The sequence below is a fragment of the Culex quinquefasciatus genome, chromosome 2 (assembly GCF_015732765.1).
Source record: "Culex quinquefasciatus strain JHB chromosome 2, VPISU_Cqui_1.0_pri_paternal, whole genome shotgun sequence".
Taxonomy (NCBI): Eukaryota; Metazoa; Arthropoda; class Insecta; order Diptera; family Culicidae; genus Culex; species Culex quinquefasciatus.
This window is the reverse complement of record NC_051862.1, coordinates 168,973,034-168,990,159: the sequence shown is the minus strand read 5'-3', so window position 1 is coordinate 168,990,159 and position 17,126 is coordinate 168,973,034. Positions and strand designations below refer to the sequence as shown.

At 35.4% G+C, this 17,126-nt stretch overlaps 1 protein-coding gene across 2 annotated transcripts in view; it reads right to left on the bottom strand.

Annotated features, from left to right (window-relative positions):
• The window catches only part of LOC6031374 (nuclear receptor-binding protein homolog), a 96,882-nt gene that overhangs the window by 66,785 nt on the left and 12,971 nt on the right, over positions 1-17,126 (bottom strand). Inside the window, exon 2 of one of the 2 annotated variants that reach the window (XM_038251945.1) lies at positions 15,930-16,528. The gene's annotated coding sequence lies outside the window, so the exon portion shown is untranslated. The remainder of the gene's footprint in view (positions 1-15,929; positions 16,529-17,126) is intronic. The other variant, XM_038251947.1, reaches the window with a different exon arrangement.

Sequence of the window (17,126 nt, the reverse complement as noted above, 5' to 3'; positions counted from 1 at the left end):
TTAAACTGCAACTAACTCCCACGTGTCGTCGTTCGGAGAGAGTTTGTCTGATTTTACACACAGAAATAAAACTAACACATTTTCTTTTTGAAAATGGAAAATGAAATGTTGGAAGTGATTTTATGTTATATTTTTGAAAATTTTGCAAAAGCTAAAAGAAAAACAAAAATTACTAATTAAAGTTTTGTATTTTTTTAAACACTTTTCTAACAGTGCTTTAAACTAACAAATATTGTTCAAATGACCGGCTGCAATGCAATTCGAACGCTTATTTACCCTTTTCGTAATGTTTGCCCAAGGCACCTCCAGGTTAAGGGAAATGGCGAAAGATTTTGCGCCTTGTTCAATGGTTGTTGAGAGCAACGGACAAAGCTCAAGATTGAGCAATAAACCATATCTCGGAAGACAATCGCCACTCGATTGTGGTCGGGAGGGCACGATTAAGATGGAATTTGGCTTAAAAATTGATGAAAGTTTGCTTCTTTCAAGCAAGTTTTATTTGTTGCCGCTAGGTGTCACTTTGATCAGCAAAGTATCCTAATTGATTTTTTTTTGTCAAAACCTGAACCCGATTACTGTTCAAGTAATTAATATTTGCCCCACCAACAATTAAATGGCAGTAACTTTGTTGAGTGTAATTGTATCGAGTTGCGATCTTCGACAAAATCGTTCTACAGGTTCTCATGGATTCCAAAGCCCTAACTCTGCAGTGACCACCCTAATTCAATTCCGCGGTTTGTTCCGAACCAGTGAAACGCTTTCACTATCTCTCGCTGCCGGGAGAAGTTCGGTCCTGCTGGGCTTTGGCAGCTGCTGCTGCTGATGTGTGTGCCTTGCGGAGGCGGTCTTTATTTATTGATTTTCCGCGCGCCACCGTCCGTCACCGCTTGCGGCACCAAAGTTGGACTGCCCACAGTGCAAAGACAACACGTTTTCTAGCAATTATCCACCCGAAAGTGCACAGGGGGTTTATTGTAGCGCTATTATTACTTCATATATTTTATTTTGTTTTTTACTTTACTTTTTGTTCAAATCCAATCTCAAGTGTCGGGGATTTGAACCCGAAGAAACGAAGATTAATGGCAATCGCGTTGGCGAAGAACGCCCGACTTCCATAACTGCGCTGGTGCAGAAGTTCACAGTCTGCAGACATCCAGAGTGCGGAAGGACCGTCGTTGTCGGGTGACTCATCCTGAGGTCCTCTCGACATTCCACGAATAACCTTATGGTTGCCAAAGGTGGTAAAATTTAATGTGTCATCGCCGCCACTGGTAGGCTGAGTGCGTGCTCGGTGTAGGGTGGTTCAAGATTCAACAATTTTCTGGAAGGTCACAAGCTGTCTTACTGTTGTCTAAAATTGCTGATGTATCCCATGAATCGTAACGTAACTTTGCAGGATCAACTCGGATCGCTTTGCAATGTTCAGCAAAGTTGTTCTACGAGTAAAAATCTTCAAGAATGAAATAATGTACTTAAAATTTGATTATTTTCCGTCAAGTTGAATCCAAATAATCTGTATACTAAAGTCCCATACAAAAATATCAATTCTTGCAAGTCTTCTAAATCTAAAACCCTCAAATTTTCAACTTTGAACCACCCTACCCGCATACACTTGCTTGTTCAGGTTTAGAAGCTGTTACAGTCAAACGAGATGTATACAGTCTGGCAGGTCCAACTCATCAGCTGTTAGCACTTTTGCCTTGCCATGGGGAAGGAAAGAGTAGGTACTGCTGGTGAAAAGTGCCCATGATGATTCACGCCCAGTTCATAAGAGAGGTCCCCAAAAATAACGTTATGGTTCAGCTCTCGTTATTCGGCTCTAAAGCGATGTTTTCGAGCTCCAAATGACCATATCGTTTCAATTGTTCCGAATTTTGGAGGGGGTGCATGTGACCGCGCATGGGACTCTTGCGTCACCTAAACAGCGAGTAGAAGGATAGGTCTACTTGGAAAGTGGACGAGCTAAATTAAATCCCTAAAATGAGTAATTGTCTAGAACTTTTGCAATTTTTTCAAGATTTTTAATTTTTTAAACTTTTTTTTTATTTTTGACTTTTGGGTCATGGTGAGAAATCTGGTTTAGGAAATATGATTTTTAAGAAAAAAGTTTTATTGGAAAAATATTTAAAATTATCAAAAATTACTTAACTTAACTTTTTTGTTTGATAATTGTACCGATTTTAAGCTACCTCTAGAATACATATTCGAATTGATGAAAATGATTTTTCTAAGTTTCACCTGATTCAGGGATGACCAAAGTATGGCCCGCGGGCCAAACGTGGCCCGCGAGGTGATTTTTTGTGGCCCGCGGACCCGTTTTGAATGATACTGTGTATTGAAACTGTGAATATAGTTAAAATATAGGTATATAATAAATCAAAAATCCTTGCGTACGATTTTTTTTTTATATCTGGGACTCAAGCTGATTTTGCAATTAGAACCTTCCACATTGCGATTTAAATTCAATAAGTGTGCGATACGATTATTAATACCTTATATCTGATTAAGGGAATAAAATTTATAAAAATTGTAGGATTATTTTGTGTAAAATTCTTAAGCAACGATTTGTCATTAAAGTTGCACATTATTTAAAAAAAATTACGTACTTTCATGAAGTTTGTGTAATCCATTCTGAAATAAATTTACAAATAAATTTAAAAAAATAAAAAGGCAATTAAATACAAGTGCATTCAACTAAATACCTTTCAATTTTCATTATATTTGTGAGATCACGATTGAATTGAATCAAAAATATTGTATCTATTTTAATGAAAAGCAGATGAATATTATTTGTAATGCTATTTATTTTTTTATTTTCTGATTTTAATAAAATTGAAACAATCGGTTGAAAGCTTTTTGTACAAAAATATTTGAAATCTTGACGAAAATGTTCTTAAAATACCAGAAATTTAAAAAGAATTTCAACCGACAGATAATTTTTCAGATTAATAGATCGAAATTTTTATTTTTTGTTTCATTTGACCCGCAAGCTCATGTGATTTTTTTTTGTTTTTTTTTTTTAGAATGATTTTTTTTATTTTTTTTTTCATTTGGCCCGCAAGCTCATGTGAGCTTCAAATTTGGCTCGCTATTCAAAAACTTTGAGTATCCCTAACCTAATTAGTCTGTATTTTTTTCAACTGGCGATATCTAGAAATTATTGGTCTGATTTTGAATGTTGAAAATATAAACTTTTGCCAAATAATAATATTTTTTTTTTGAAAAAAATAAATAGATACCTACCCGGAAAAAAACCAGATTTAACTAATAGTTGAATTCCCAAAGCACGTATTTTTAAATTTTGTTTTTTTTTGTTAAATATTAAAAGTCATGTTTTGGGTGGTACAAAATCTGGTACCGGAATATTTTTTTTTAGAAAAGATAATGATTTTACGAAAAAATCTAAAATGTTGTAGAACAAGAGTTCATTTTAAGATGCAAAATCAGGTTTGCAATTTTAAATTGACTTAAACACATTTTTAATAAAGTGCAATTATAAGACATTTTAAGTGAAGTTTTCGGAAAATGTTCAGTTTTTTGCCATTTGAAAATACTTGAAGGAAAATTATCCCTACAAAAAATACTTTCAGTGTTATCTAATTAGCCTTTATTTTTCAACTCGCGATATCTCGGAAACTATTGGTTCGATTTTAAATTTTATAAGATAAAACTTTTGTGATTTTTTATTCAATGAAAATTATAGCGACATTTTGAATTGTACCCAGCATTTGAAAAATGACAAAAACGAGTGTTTTAGCCAAAAGGTTTTTGATTCCAAAAACAAAAGAGTTGATTCTCAAATTTTTCAATAATTGTTTCCAAAATTGATTGAAAGATTATTCTTAGAAAACATTTCAAGTTTCAGTAAAATCATGGACATATAACATCTAGGGATGAGTAAAATTTCTACTTCAAAAACCTGTAAATTTACTCATTTCTGGTGTATTGTCACTTTCAGTCTATATTGAGGTTATATCACATCATAATAGAGGTCATATCTTACCTCTCAATTAAACACCTTGCAGATTTACACTTTTTTTACTGTATTACTGGAATAATTTCGTGAGATTGTTTATTGATCATTGTGAATATTCAAAATTCAGCACGATTTTTTGTCTTATGTTTTGAATTTATTTAAGAATATCATAAAATTTAAAAGGGTTAAAAAAAGAGTTTCCCAATTTCAACTGAACCACCCATTACAGCATCCCTTCCCCAGCTATTGCTCCCCAAAGTAGCGATTCGGCGAACCCCCTCCCTCCCCTTGGACGGGTCGTTTATCACACAACGAGCCAGAGACAGAATTGACCTTGGATAACAATTTCCGGTGATTAATGATTGAAGTTCACGACCAGCACACCACACCACTTGGGCACGGCACGGATTCCGTCCATTGTCATATATTGTCGTGGTATATTTAGGAATATATTTGTATGGTATGGATGTGTATTGCAGAGAAAGAGAACGGGGGAAAGATTGTATCGATGAGCGCGTTAAGATGTTTGATAAGCTCGCACGAGGGACGGAAATGGACTGTTAATAGATGGTTGCTATTTAGTTGTTTGTATCGGATATGACAAAAACTTTGTAAAGTGAAAAGTTGTTGAAACAATCTTTTTCTGATAAGAATGATTGAATAGTTTCAGCAGGATATATTTATTTTGAGGCTTGACCCTGAATAATTAATTTGACAATATCCAATTTAAAATGATACTAACGTCAAAAGGACAATCAAAGTGCACGTTGTTGATACTACCTACTCATATTACGACCGATCATCGATACAAATCCATCCAAGTATCGTTAGACTTCAGTAAACAGTTGGAGAGGCTTTACTCTAGCATTATATCGTCATGCAGCCAAAAGTCAATAAAGCTTATGACGGCTCATCGTTTAGTGTCGTAAAATGTTGATGGATTATGTAGGTTTAACAGACTGACACATTTACTTTGTATTTGTTTGATCGTTGGCTTTTTATAGAATGTAAATAATCTTGTAAAAAGTTATTATAATTTGTTTTGATGTAAAAAACATCTAACATTGTTTATTGAAATTTTATAAACTACTGAACCATAATTGTCAAATTACCCCAATAAACGAACGCTTCTCCAGAAGAACCATTCATCGCAGATCATCATCGATAACCAGTTCATAACTTACGTTCGACATAATTGTCTGCAAATGTGAGCAAGCGGATATGTGTGCGTGTGCGGTCACTCCGTATCGAGTAGCTGCCGCTGAACTCGCAGAAACGTATTCGTTTGCCGCCTCTAAACAATAAATTTATACAAAATTAACTTATCGCACTCACAACACACAGGCACGCGGGTTAACTCTCTTTCTCTCTCGCTCTAAACGTTAAACTACCGACAGCAGACCAAAGAAACGATGGACTGTTAGATTTTATGTACATGTGTGGATATCTTTATTGCAAACACACGCAACTCTTGGAAAACCAGACGTGTGTCGATGGTGCTAGTGGTGATGTCCGACGACGGCCCATATGAATGAAGGAGGCACACACACGATCGGCCAAAACCGAAACAACTTCTTCCAGCCAGCAGAGTTGGAAGTGGACGGGCGGACTCACACATTCGCACAAGGGAAACAAGTGAGGCAAGCGCGGTGTAGAAATGGTTTTTACGATGAAAATATTAAAAAATAGTAAAGAAATGGTAAATGCTTTTGGAATTGATTTTGTAATAAGCTGTGTAATCTGGCTAGCTACAAAAAGTAATGTACTGCATTTGAAAGTTATCTTGTTTTAAATGAATATACAGTCCAGACTCGAATCATGACCAAAAAATGTTTTTTTTTATATATATTTTTCATTTTCTAACTTTAAACATCATATTCGAGTTATGTGACCCGAATTTAGTAAAATGAGAATATTTGATTGCCTTTTGAATTGAAAAAATCTTTTTCCAACTTGCTTTCATCGCCATTTTGGCAGTCATCTTGGATTTCAAAATTTAAAATCATTTTAGTGTAGTTTATGGGTAAACACGACCATCAAATAAGACAACGAAATTTTTTTCACAAATACCATATTTTTCATAAATACTCTAATTTTCAAAATATGCAATACAGGTAGCAAACGAAGCAATTTTGTATGCTTTTTCTCTTAGTTTTTTTTTGTAAAATGCAAAAAAAATCACAAAATACCATTTTTTTTCGAAAATACTCAAAAAATTTAAATTTGCAAAGTGAGTATCAAACGACGCAAAATTTTGCATGAAGCATACAATCATGAAAGCATGCAAAATTTCGCTACGTTTGATACCGATATTGCATATTTTGAAAATTTGAATATTTTCGAAAAAATACGATAATTTGTGAAAATTATAGTATGTTCCAAAAATGAAACTCTAATAAACTGAAAAAGCATACAAAATTTCAATTCGATTGATACGCATATTGCAAATTTTGAAAATTTGAGTATTTTTGAAAAAATATCGTAATTTGTGAAAATATTAGAATATTCAAAAAAAAAACACTGATAAATTGGAAAAGCATACAAAATTTCGCTTCGTTTGATACCCATATTGCAAACTATAAAATTTGAATGTTTTCGCAAAAATACGCAAAATTTAGTATTTTCCAAAAATACTTTGATTTAGTGAAAAAAAAAACCAACAAAATTTCGCTTCATTATATACCCAGATTTCAAACTATAATTTTTTTTAGTATTTTCCAAAAAATACAGTATTTTGTGAACAATTTTGGATACACTTGCAAACTTACTAAATTTTCAAAAAATATAGTCTTAGTGAAATCATTGCTAATTTAACTTATTCATCGTATCGTACATTATCGGCGATAAGATTATCGCCGATAAAATTATTGAAATAACGATAACGATAGATTATCGTTATCGTCAGACGATAATATTATCGACGATAATTTTATCGATTAACAACCTTGAAGGATTTATACAATTTGGAGGGCTGGTCACACAAAATCGGCATTTGAATATTCGAAAATCTGAATCTTGAGAAGGGAATTTCTGATTAAAGTGGTGCCAAAGTTGCAGCTAATGATTAGGACTGTTCAGAAAAAATATCTACGCGGAAGTAAAATCGTTTTTTTAACTTTTGATCACTAAAAACAGGATTCACAAAAAACGTTCTTTTTTTAATTTTCAAATTTTTGATCAGTTTTAGGGGTCCAAATATGACATCTTTTACGCTAGAGTTCAGGATGGTGCAATTCAGGTACCCAAAAGTCTGTTTTTTTTTATATTAAGATTTTTAAATTTCAAAGTTCAGCCCAGTCTTTAAACATGTACAAAATAAGTGTTCTTGACCCTTCCAAAAAGTTTTCTTGATTTTAAAATTTCAGAAATATTTTCAATTGAAAGGGCAGAAAATTTCACAAAAGTTTTATTATTTTAATTTGAAAATCACTCTTTTTTCACAAAAATCAAATTATAACAGGCTTAGTAACAAGCAGTCCAATTGACAAACCCCTAAAAAGAAAATGGGTAATTCTCCGCCAACTCACACAGCAGTTGCCCCGACCCCTCTTCGATTTGCGTGAAACTTTGTCCTAAGGGGTAACTTTTGTCCCTGATCACGAATCCAAGGTCCGTTTTTTGATATCTCGTGACGGAGGGGCGGTACGACCCCTTCCATTTTTGAACATGCGAAAAAAGAGGTGTTTTTCAATAATTTGCAGCCTGAAACGGTGATGCGATAGAATTTGGTGTCAAAGGGACTTTTATGTAAAATTAGACGCCCGATTTGATGGCGTACTCAGAATTCCGAAAAACGTATTTTCATCGAAAAACACTAAAAAGTTTTAAAATTCTCCCATTTTCCGTTACTCGACTGTAAAAAATTTTGGAACATGTCATTTTATGGGAAATTTAATGTACTTTTCGAATCTACATTGACCCAGAAGGGTCATTTTTTCATTTAGAACATAAATTTTCATTTTAAAATTTCGTGTTTTTTCTAACTTTGCAGGGTTATTTTTTAGAGTGTAATAATGTTCTACAAAGTTGTAGAGCAGACAATTACAAAAATTTTGATATATAGACATAAGGGGTTTGCTTATAAACATCACGAGTTATCGCGATTTTACGAAAAAAAGTTTTGAAAAAGTTGGTCGTCATCGATCATGGCCGTTCATGGTCACCCGCGACAGACACGGACGACGAAATAAAGAGAAACGCAAAAAGTAACTTTTTCAAAACTTTTTTTCGTAAAATCACGATAACTCATGATGTTTATAAGCAAACCCCTTATGTCTATATATCAAAATTTTTGTGATCGTCTGCTCTACAACTTTGTAGAACATTGTTACACTCTCAAAAATAACCCTGCAAAGTTAGAAAAAACACGAAATTTTAAAATGAAAATTTATGTTCTAATGAAAAATGACCTTCTGGGTCAATGTAGATTCGAAAAGTACATTAAATTTCCCATAAAATGACATGTTCCAAAATTTTTTACAGTCGAGTAACGGAAAATGGGAGAATTTTTAAAACTTTTTTAGTGTTTTTTTCGATGAAAAATACGTTTTTTCGGAATTCTGAGTACGCCATCAAATCGGGCGTCTAATTTTACATAAAAGTCCCTTTGACACCAAATTTCTATCTCATCACCGTTTCAGGCTGCAAATTATTGAAAAACACCTCTTTTTTCGCATGTTCAAAAATGGAAGGGGTCGTACTGCCCCTCCGTCACGAGATATCAAAAAACGGATTCGTGATCAGGGACAAAAGTTACCCCTTAGGACAAAGTTTCACGCAAATCGAAGAGGGGTCGGGGCAACTTTTCCCGATTTCGTGTGAGTTGGCGGAGAATTACCCAAATATAATTCTCAAAAGGTCCTATCTGCATAGGAAACCCATGAGGGATAGGTTGTTTTGAAAATTTAATCTAGAATATGAAAATAAGACCAAACAAAAAGAGAATATGGGTCTAGGTCAACTGAGTACACTTTTGGACTCGACCTTCACCGATTTGGACCAAACTTGGAGGGAACGTTCATCTATTGATAGTTAACAGAAATTCCAAGTTTGGTGCTGATTGGACCATCCCTCTATTTTTGGCACCGCTTTATTTTTGACGATTTTCAAAAAAACTTTTTTTTCTTTTAATCATAACTTTGCAACTATTTGAGCAAAAGACTTTCTACAGGTTGCAATTTATAAAAAATGTCCAAGAAATTAGATAAAAACCCCACTAATATTATGTTTAACGTTTTAAGTATTAAAATTCAGTTTTGACCAATTCCTTATATTTTTATTTGTTTTATTTTATCACCATCGTGTTCTCCGAACAATTTTACATATTAATCAATGTAGACCACAAACTAAAATGAACTATTGGCGAGATACAGCGATTTTACTGAAAAGGGTTTGATTTTGCGTTGTTTATTGTATTAAAAAAATGATTTTTTTTCAATCCCCTCAAAACCTTATTTCACTCACTGCCCACCCTGCCTGCGTACTAGTCTGTATCACTTCGTGCTCTGCACAGACACAGACACTTGTGTTTCTTTCCGCAATCTTCCGTGCACCACAATTTCGCAGCAGACCCCCCGCGAAATCCGAACCACCCTACTACTCCTCCCCTTACTCTTCCCCCTCCTCGTCCAAAACACAACCTGTCCCATTCAATGCTTTGTTTCCTTTCTTTCTCCCTACTCCTTCTTCTTCTCCTCCTCCTCCTGCAAAAAGTGTGCGAAACCTTTTTCGCACACTTGCAAAATGGGATGAGGGAAGGGTGGAGGGCGAGAGGAAACGAACGAATGATAATCTGTACGATTTTTGCTTCGCTCGTTGTGTATCGCATTTCTTCTCCTCTCCTCTTCTGCTTCTTTCGCCTCCTCTTCGCCGCGAAAAAACTTTGCCGATTTCCAGTTCAGTTCACTTCTCCCTTGTTTTCGCGGCTGCCACTTTTGGCTTTCTGCCAAATCATCTAATTTTGTGCAAATTTTCTTATTGGTTTTCGCGGTTGTTGTCTTGTTGTTGTTTTACTCATTTCTTTCTCGGGTTTGCTCGCGACCGCACAATTCATCTTTCACTAATGTTTTGCTTTGTTGCGAATTTTGTCTTCGTTTTTTGTGGTTCTTTTTTTCTTATAGTTTTCCTCTCCATCTTCCTTCTTCTTCCAATTTGCGGGGAGAGTTTTATGTTTCGCTTAGATACAGTTTTGTTGCTTTTGCGTCTTTTTCTTCGTTTTCTCTTCCTATCATTTGCACACGCACACACAGGGGGATACACGTTTTTTCGCACGATATCAAAGCGCGGAGAGTGACCACCACGAGGAGAATCGAATTCTCTCACGCACAGATACACCGATACGTATCGGAGCTGGTATCGATAAACGTGGTGCGGGCGCGCGGGTTTTAGAAGTTTTTTTTGTTTTCGAATGGGTATTGGTCAGACTGCCTCTTTTTTGTTGTTCTTTGGTAAGTAGCGTGCTATTTTCTAAATGAAAGAAGAGGCATCATTCATTATCATGTGGTGCGGTGTGTTGTGGTGTTGGTGGCGATTGGGCGAAACGTGGTTGCGTATGACGTACCGCACAATCAACTTCTGGTTTAGACTACCGGATCCAGGTTTGACAATGTGCTTTTGATAACTTGTAATGCTGACTGTTCTTTCTAAAATTCCTTTTTAGAAATTCCACAAATTCTCGAAATTTAATGATTTTATCTTTAATTTTCTATTTTCAATTACAATGACTTATTTAGTTTTTGTTTTATTCTTTTTGTACAGTCTAGACTCGATTATGTGATGTGATTTTCGTCAAAATTTACGCTTATTTTGTATTTTTTTTTACATTTTTTAAAGTTTTTTTTTAAATTATTTTTGTATTTTTTTCAGATTTTTTTGATAAATTAGGAAATGTTAAACTTTTAAGTTAAAAAAGTGCGTTAAGACGGGGGCATAACGAAAATTGTTGCAGACTTACCTTAATGGATGCTAGTTATATGAAAAATTTCCCTCAAAAAAAAAAAAAACAAAACACTTCTTCAAAACATTGCCCAAAAAAATTCCAAAAAGCCAATGTTTTCTCCTTAATGTTTCTTGTGATCCGAAATTGGCAATTTTTTCTTTCAGTATTTTTTTTTTGTTTTTTTCGTAAAAAAATTTGAAATTTTTTTTTTTTGCGAAGGAGGAAATACGACGTTTAACAATTGTCTTGTTATCGAAGTCTTTATTCTTAATAGTTAATTTTTAGATGTCAGATTTTTTGTAATAATTACATTACATTATGACTAAAAAAATCAGCAACAATGTATAATTGATTTAAAAATATAAATTATTACAATTGCGCTCTCAAAATAATCTTTAAAAACTAGTGAATTTATTATAATGCGCAAAAATTAAAGGCTTTAAGCGAATGGACACATATTATGAATTGTCGGAGATTTCCAAGAAATTCGAGATTTCCAAGAAAAGTCCGATTTTCAATGTTAAAAAATTCAACATTTGTGATTTTTTTGGCTTTTTTCAACATAGGGGAAATATAACTTTTCTAATTAAACACCTATCTTCGTCATATGGAGAGTTTGATGCTCGATTTAAGCTCCAAAAATACTATTCAGGCTATAAACTTACCAGCAACAGCACCGCCACGAGTAAGCACGCAAATTTATGCCATTTACTGGCCAAAAAGATCAAATTGAATGCACTTTTGATCATAATTTCTATTTTGCGAGACCATTTCTCATCATTTTGGTGGCACACACATCCACACGCAAGATCAGAGGTTAACTGCTTAACGAAAGTCGCCATCAATATCTTTTCACTTGCGTTAACGATTTCAAAGCGCTTAAGATAAAAAATTGCTTCCAACTACCGGCAACATGTTCTTTTGCCCATTACTTAGTCACTCACTTGAAAAATAATCCCGAAAATGTAAATAATTAGCAAGCACCATCAAAAAAACAAACGCGCTAAGTCTTTTGACGTTTCAATTTTGAATATCCATTCCAATCGTATGCTGAAGAAAACCGAGCGAGGAGCGCAGGCAAATAAAGAACAAAGGGTGGCCACCAACACCACCAACATGCTGGTGCAGCGCTTGTTAGAGTGAGCAAGTGCTGCCAGGAAACTTTCGCTAGGAATGCTACTTTTCGTGAGTGTTCGCTTAAAATTTCATCATGTTTGGCAGCACTAAGCTGGCCCAAAAGAGCGCTGGAAGAAAAAAGAACTAAGCTGAAAATAGAAAAATGGGCGTGGCCCAATGCACTCGACTGATTAGATTGCATTTTTGAAATATTTTTTTAAATGCTTGTAAAAGGAATAGCATAACTTTTAATAAAAGTGAAAATAAACAGAAATGTTCACAAAAAGTTGCTCTACTCGTTGGTGTACTTGGTTTTAGTGAATTTCAAGGAACAATCCAGATTATCCAGCATCATTCAAACACGACCGCTTATTAGGCTTAAAATGGGCATATTTCCCCTAAATAATCTCGAAATTTCAGAATCAAAAGTAACCTTTAGAAGGGGCACATGATTTGTTGAGCTAGATTTTTTAATTATTATCAACTTTATTATTAGGCATGTACAAATTTTATTTAAAGTTTTTGTCCTTTGGCTATAGTCGCGCAAAAAAAAACGATTTCAACTCTGATTTCCGACATTTCAAAACAAAACAATTTATACATCATTACAGTTATGCTACCACCAAAAATTTCCAAAATATCAATGAATTTAACAAAATTTTTATATTCTGAAATTAAACGTTTTTTACCGATATGTGGTCTCAAAATTAATAATTTGTAAAAAGATTTAAAGCTTTTAAAAAAACCCTTTTGCCGGCATATTTTTTTTCAATTTAAATGAGCATGAGCATGAGCATGAGAGATCACCCATGGTTGCCCCTCCGTTGCTGAACAGAACCGTAATATCCTTTCAGCACTACTGATTATAGGCTTCGACGATCTAGTGGTGTTTCCCTTATCAACAGCATGTATGAATGCGCTGAAAAGATAAAACATCATGATTGCTAAAGCTAGATCAGTTGCGAATAGGTAACAGTCATTGGCCACCAACGGCGCCCGCCATGTCAGTTTGTAGACCTCGATTAAGGGACGGGAATGTTAGTTAGCGCAGGTTGCTACTAGGGCAGCTGATTTACTCTGTGCTTACACCCCACGAGCGCCAGGAACCTGAAAACTTGTTAGTAGGATAGGTGTTTGGTCAGGATTCATCATAGAAGATGATGATGCGACCCAAAATCATAGTGTTTGTTGAACGGTATTTTGTATTATTCTCAAGGCAAGCAATCGGAGGCTGCGGATGAGACATTTCCGTTTATCTGTTGTTAAATTTTAAATGAAATGGTCTAGTCTTAGACAGCCGGCTGTGGAAAGATAGAACCAAAATCATTTGTAATTAAAACTGAAGGGTTAAACAGTGTAATTTTTAACTTGAGATGATTTCACGAGTTTTGAATGATTGATGTTTAGTGAGGTACTGATTAACTTTGCGAACGACGAGTTACGATGTATCGAGATGAAATGGTATGATAGGGTTTTGTTGTTGTTGCACATCGACAACGGACGCGAAAAATTTACCGACCCGACGAAAAGGCATCGCAAATCGAACTGACTGTCATCGGGACAGTCAAAGCCAGCCGCACCTTCACACGCACACACGCACGCGAAAAAACGAAAAACACACTGCGACGGACGCGAAAAAATTTGCGACCCAACGAAAAGGCATCGCAAATCGAACTGGCTAACTGTCATCGGGACAGTCAAAGCCAGTCGCACCTCACACGCACACATGCACGCGAAAAAAAAACGAAAAACACACTGCGACGGACGCGAAAAAATTTGCGACCCGACGAAAAGGCATCGCAAATCGAACTGGCTAACTGTCATCGGGACAGTCAAAGCTAGCCGCACCTTCACACGCACACACGCACGCGAAAAAAAACGAAAAACACACTGCGACGGACGCGAAAAATTTTGCGACCCAACGAAAAGGCATCGCAAATCGAACTGGCTAACTGTCATCGGGACAGTCAAAGCCAGCCGCACCTTCACACGCACACACGCACGCGAAAAAAAACGAAAAAAAAAAAAAAAAACGAAAAACACACTGCGACGGACGCAATTTTGCGACCCAACGAAAAGGCATCGCAAATCGAACTCCATATATTTTTTTTTTTTTTTTCAATTTAAATTGCATAAAACTGAGCATTTTTTAAAATGCTTGCAACTCTAGGAAAAAAATCATTTTCGGATCGAAAATTTTATTTGCTTCTTAAAAACTATTTTTTTAACCGTGTCTTCGGTACCATGTTTTGCACCCTCTCAAATCTTGTGCAAAAATGCATTTTTTCAGTCCTCTTAAACATATCAATTTCGAAAATTAAAAATGAGAATAAAACTTTTAGTGACACAAACTCAAGTTGAAAAAATCGAGAAATTTATTTTCCCGTGTTTCTTTCGTAGAAAATCAGAATGATAAGATAATCAGATAATTTCTCAAGTTGCAAATTTTCAAACATTGCTTTGCTCATTTTGTATGATCAGACCGCAAAATTGTATGGAGCCTTGTATGGTAAAACTAATGATGAAAATGGGTTCTTTTGATATATGGAATGCATAGACAAAGTTTCATTTAAATAATAAAAAAATACAAAGAAAAGAGCGCAAACGTAGAAAATTAGACAATTTTGAAAGGTTTTTTTTTTATTGATGTGTGTGAGTTTAAATTTGTATTGATTTTTTCAGATCCTTATTAAGTTGCCCTTAAGGCCGATGCAAATATTTAAAAAAGTTTTTGTCCCTCGGCCCTGACCGAGGTCAAGGGGGGGGGCAAAAAAATAAAAAAATATAAAAATTTAAATAACAAGCCATAGTTTTCACATTTAAATGAAAAAAAGTGTTTTAAAATGCATTTTACACTAGTTCAGTTGTTTTGCAATCATTAGTTTTCAAAAAATCTAAGATCTGACAAAAACAAAAATTATATCGAAAAAAAAAGATTTAGCATCGAAAATTTTCTAAAAATCTTAAGATTTTTTAATAAACCCAAACATGCTAAAAATGATTTTAAACGCAGAAGAATGTATTTTAATTTGATTGCAGCTGGTTGCACTTGAATTTTCAATGAAATTTTGAAATTTATTGTAAAAATATTTTTTTTGCCCCCTGATTTTTCGGGCCAATTTTAAAGGGGGGGGGGGGGGGTGACAAAAACTTTTAAAAATATTTGTACCAGCCTAATTTAAAAAAAATGCATGCAACTTTGGCATCCTTTCAAATTATTCGTATCATTCTTGCGAAAATCCTGTATATTGACATTGCAAAACAAATCCCATTTCCCGCTTGTCCAGCCTCCAAAACGGATTGCAATTCCCCACCCCGTACTCATCCAATTTTATGTAGCCAGGTGTAGGAAGATGTTGATGTGTGTGGGTTGGTGAGTGCTTTTCTCCCTGTACCTTGCAATTGCAGTGCAATCTTGCGCACACTGCCCCGAGACAGAGATATGAAGTTGATTGTGTTGGTAGATTTGTCTGTTGGTTTGGGGATGTGTTTATCTACATTTCCGGTAAATTTACAAAGGGATTTATTTAAATGATGTAAACAAACATAGTTTTCTACTAGAAATATTAAACACATTTTTTCAGAAAGGAAAACAAATAATTATAAGACTTCTTAGATTGTTACTTCCCATTTCCAGCATTGCTAGCGAAACATTCACATCTGCTGTGCGATGCGGATACCTTTTTTTGGTGCTTCTAGCTTTATTCTTTCCCAAATGATGATGTTCACGGGGGAGCTAGCCTAGCGGTTTCCAATGATGGTGCAAAAAAAATCGCAAATAAATTGGTATTCATGATTGCAAACTAGAATCACGACTCTGGAAAATCCCAGTTGTGGGCAGGTGAGGTTTACAACAATAACAAAAAATGTATAACAAAAAGTGGTAGTTTTGATACTCACCCTAACTGAACTCCTGTTCTCAGGCAGCACTCTTCCATTTAGAGTTCGATGGTATTCCGGCCGGATTATTCCACCAACATATGCACAAAAACACTCAAAACTGATGATTACGATGGTGAGAACTCGACGAGAGTTTCGTCGCACCGGCTATCCACTCACTAGCAGCACTCACACACTCATAGGGCGCACTCAATCGCAAACGATGAGAGACTTTCTTCTTCTTGCGCCGACCCGGAACTCTTCACCACCATCCACTCACGGCAATTAGTGATATGAGTGCACCACCACCCACACGGCGGAACTCATGGAGAGTGTACAAGCGAGAGATGAAACAGGGAACTCACTGCTCTTTCTCACCTTGGTGTTGTTGCTGTTGTTGTCACTCACTGTTGCACACCAGTTTCTGGAGTTGAATCAATTCTCGACGGAATGTTTTGCCATCGGAACGATCACTAACTTCTGCTGCACACTGCTGAAGAGTTGCTTCCTCGACGTGAAACTCCAAACACTCTTCAATCGCACTCTCGGATACTCTCGCTCTCCTCGATTTTTATTTCTCCGCTGATTATTTTGTATTAAAATATGAGGAAATTAATTCACTAATATCAGAAAAAGGAGAATAAACGAAAAATATAAAAAAAAAACATATAAATTCAAGGTTAAACCGGCGCTTCTTAGTTCGCCACTTTGCTTGTGTGGTATCCTGCTTGCGTGTGGGAAAGAGTCAGAGAGAGAACACGTTCCAGCCCCCAACTTGTTAGAAACCACCCCCACCCCCAATGGGGATCCCCACTGACGGGTTCCCTTTACCTCGCGGCGATCAAGACATGAAGGAAGGATAGAAAAAGGAGTAAGAGAAGGAAAAATACAAAATAAAGTTTGTTCTTCATTGGTTCTTGCCATTTTCATACACTGCTGGTTTGGCAGGCGGAATGACTGCGACGACGGCGGCACACATACAAAAAAACTAGCATACATACGTGTCGTTCAGAATCAGCAGGGTATTGAAACAGTACGATCCGTAAATATTTTTTGTAAAACTATTTGAAGAGTGCAAAACAATAGCATAGAAAACTAAATGTTTACACTACTAAACAGCAAAAACTCCTCCTCACCTTCGTCAAAAAAGACACTTAATATTACACACTGCATGTACAATTTTTGTAAACACTGCGAAAAAAGTTGCAACCGACGCGT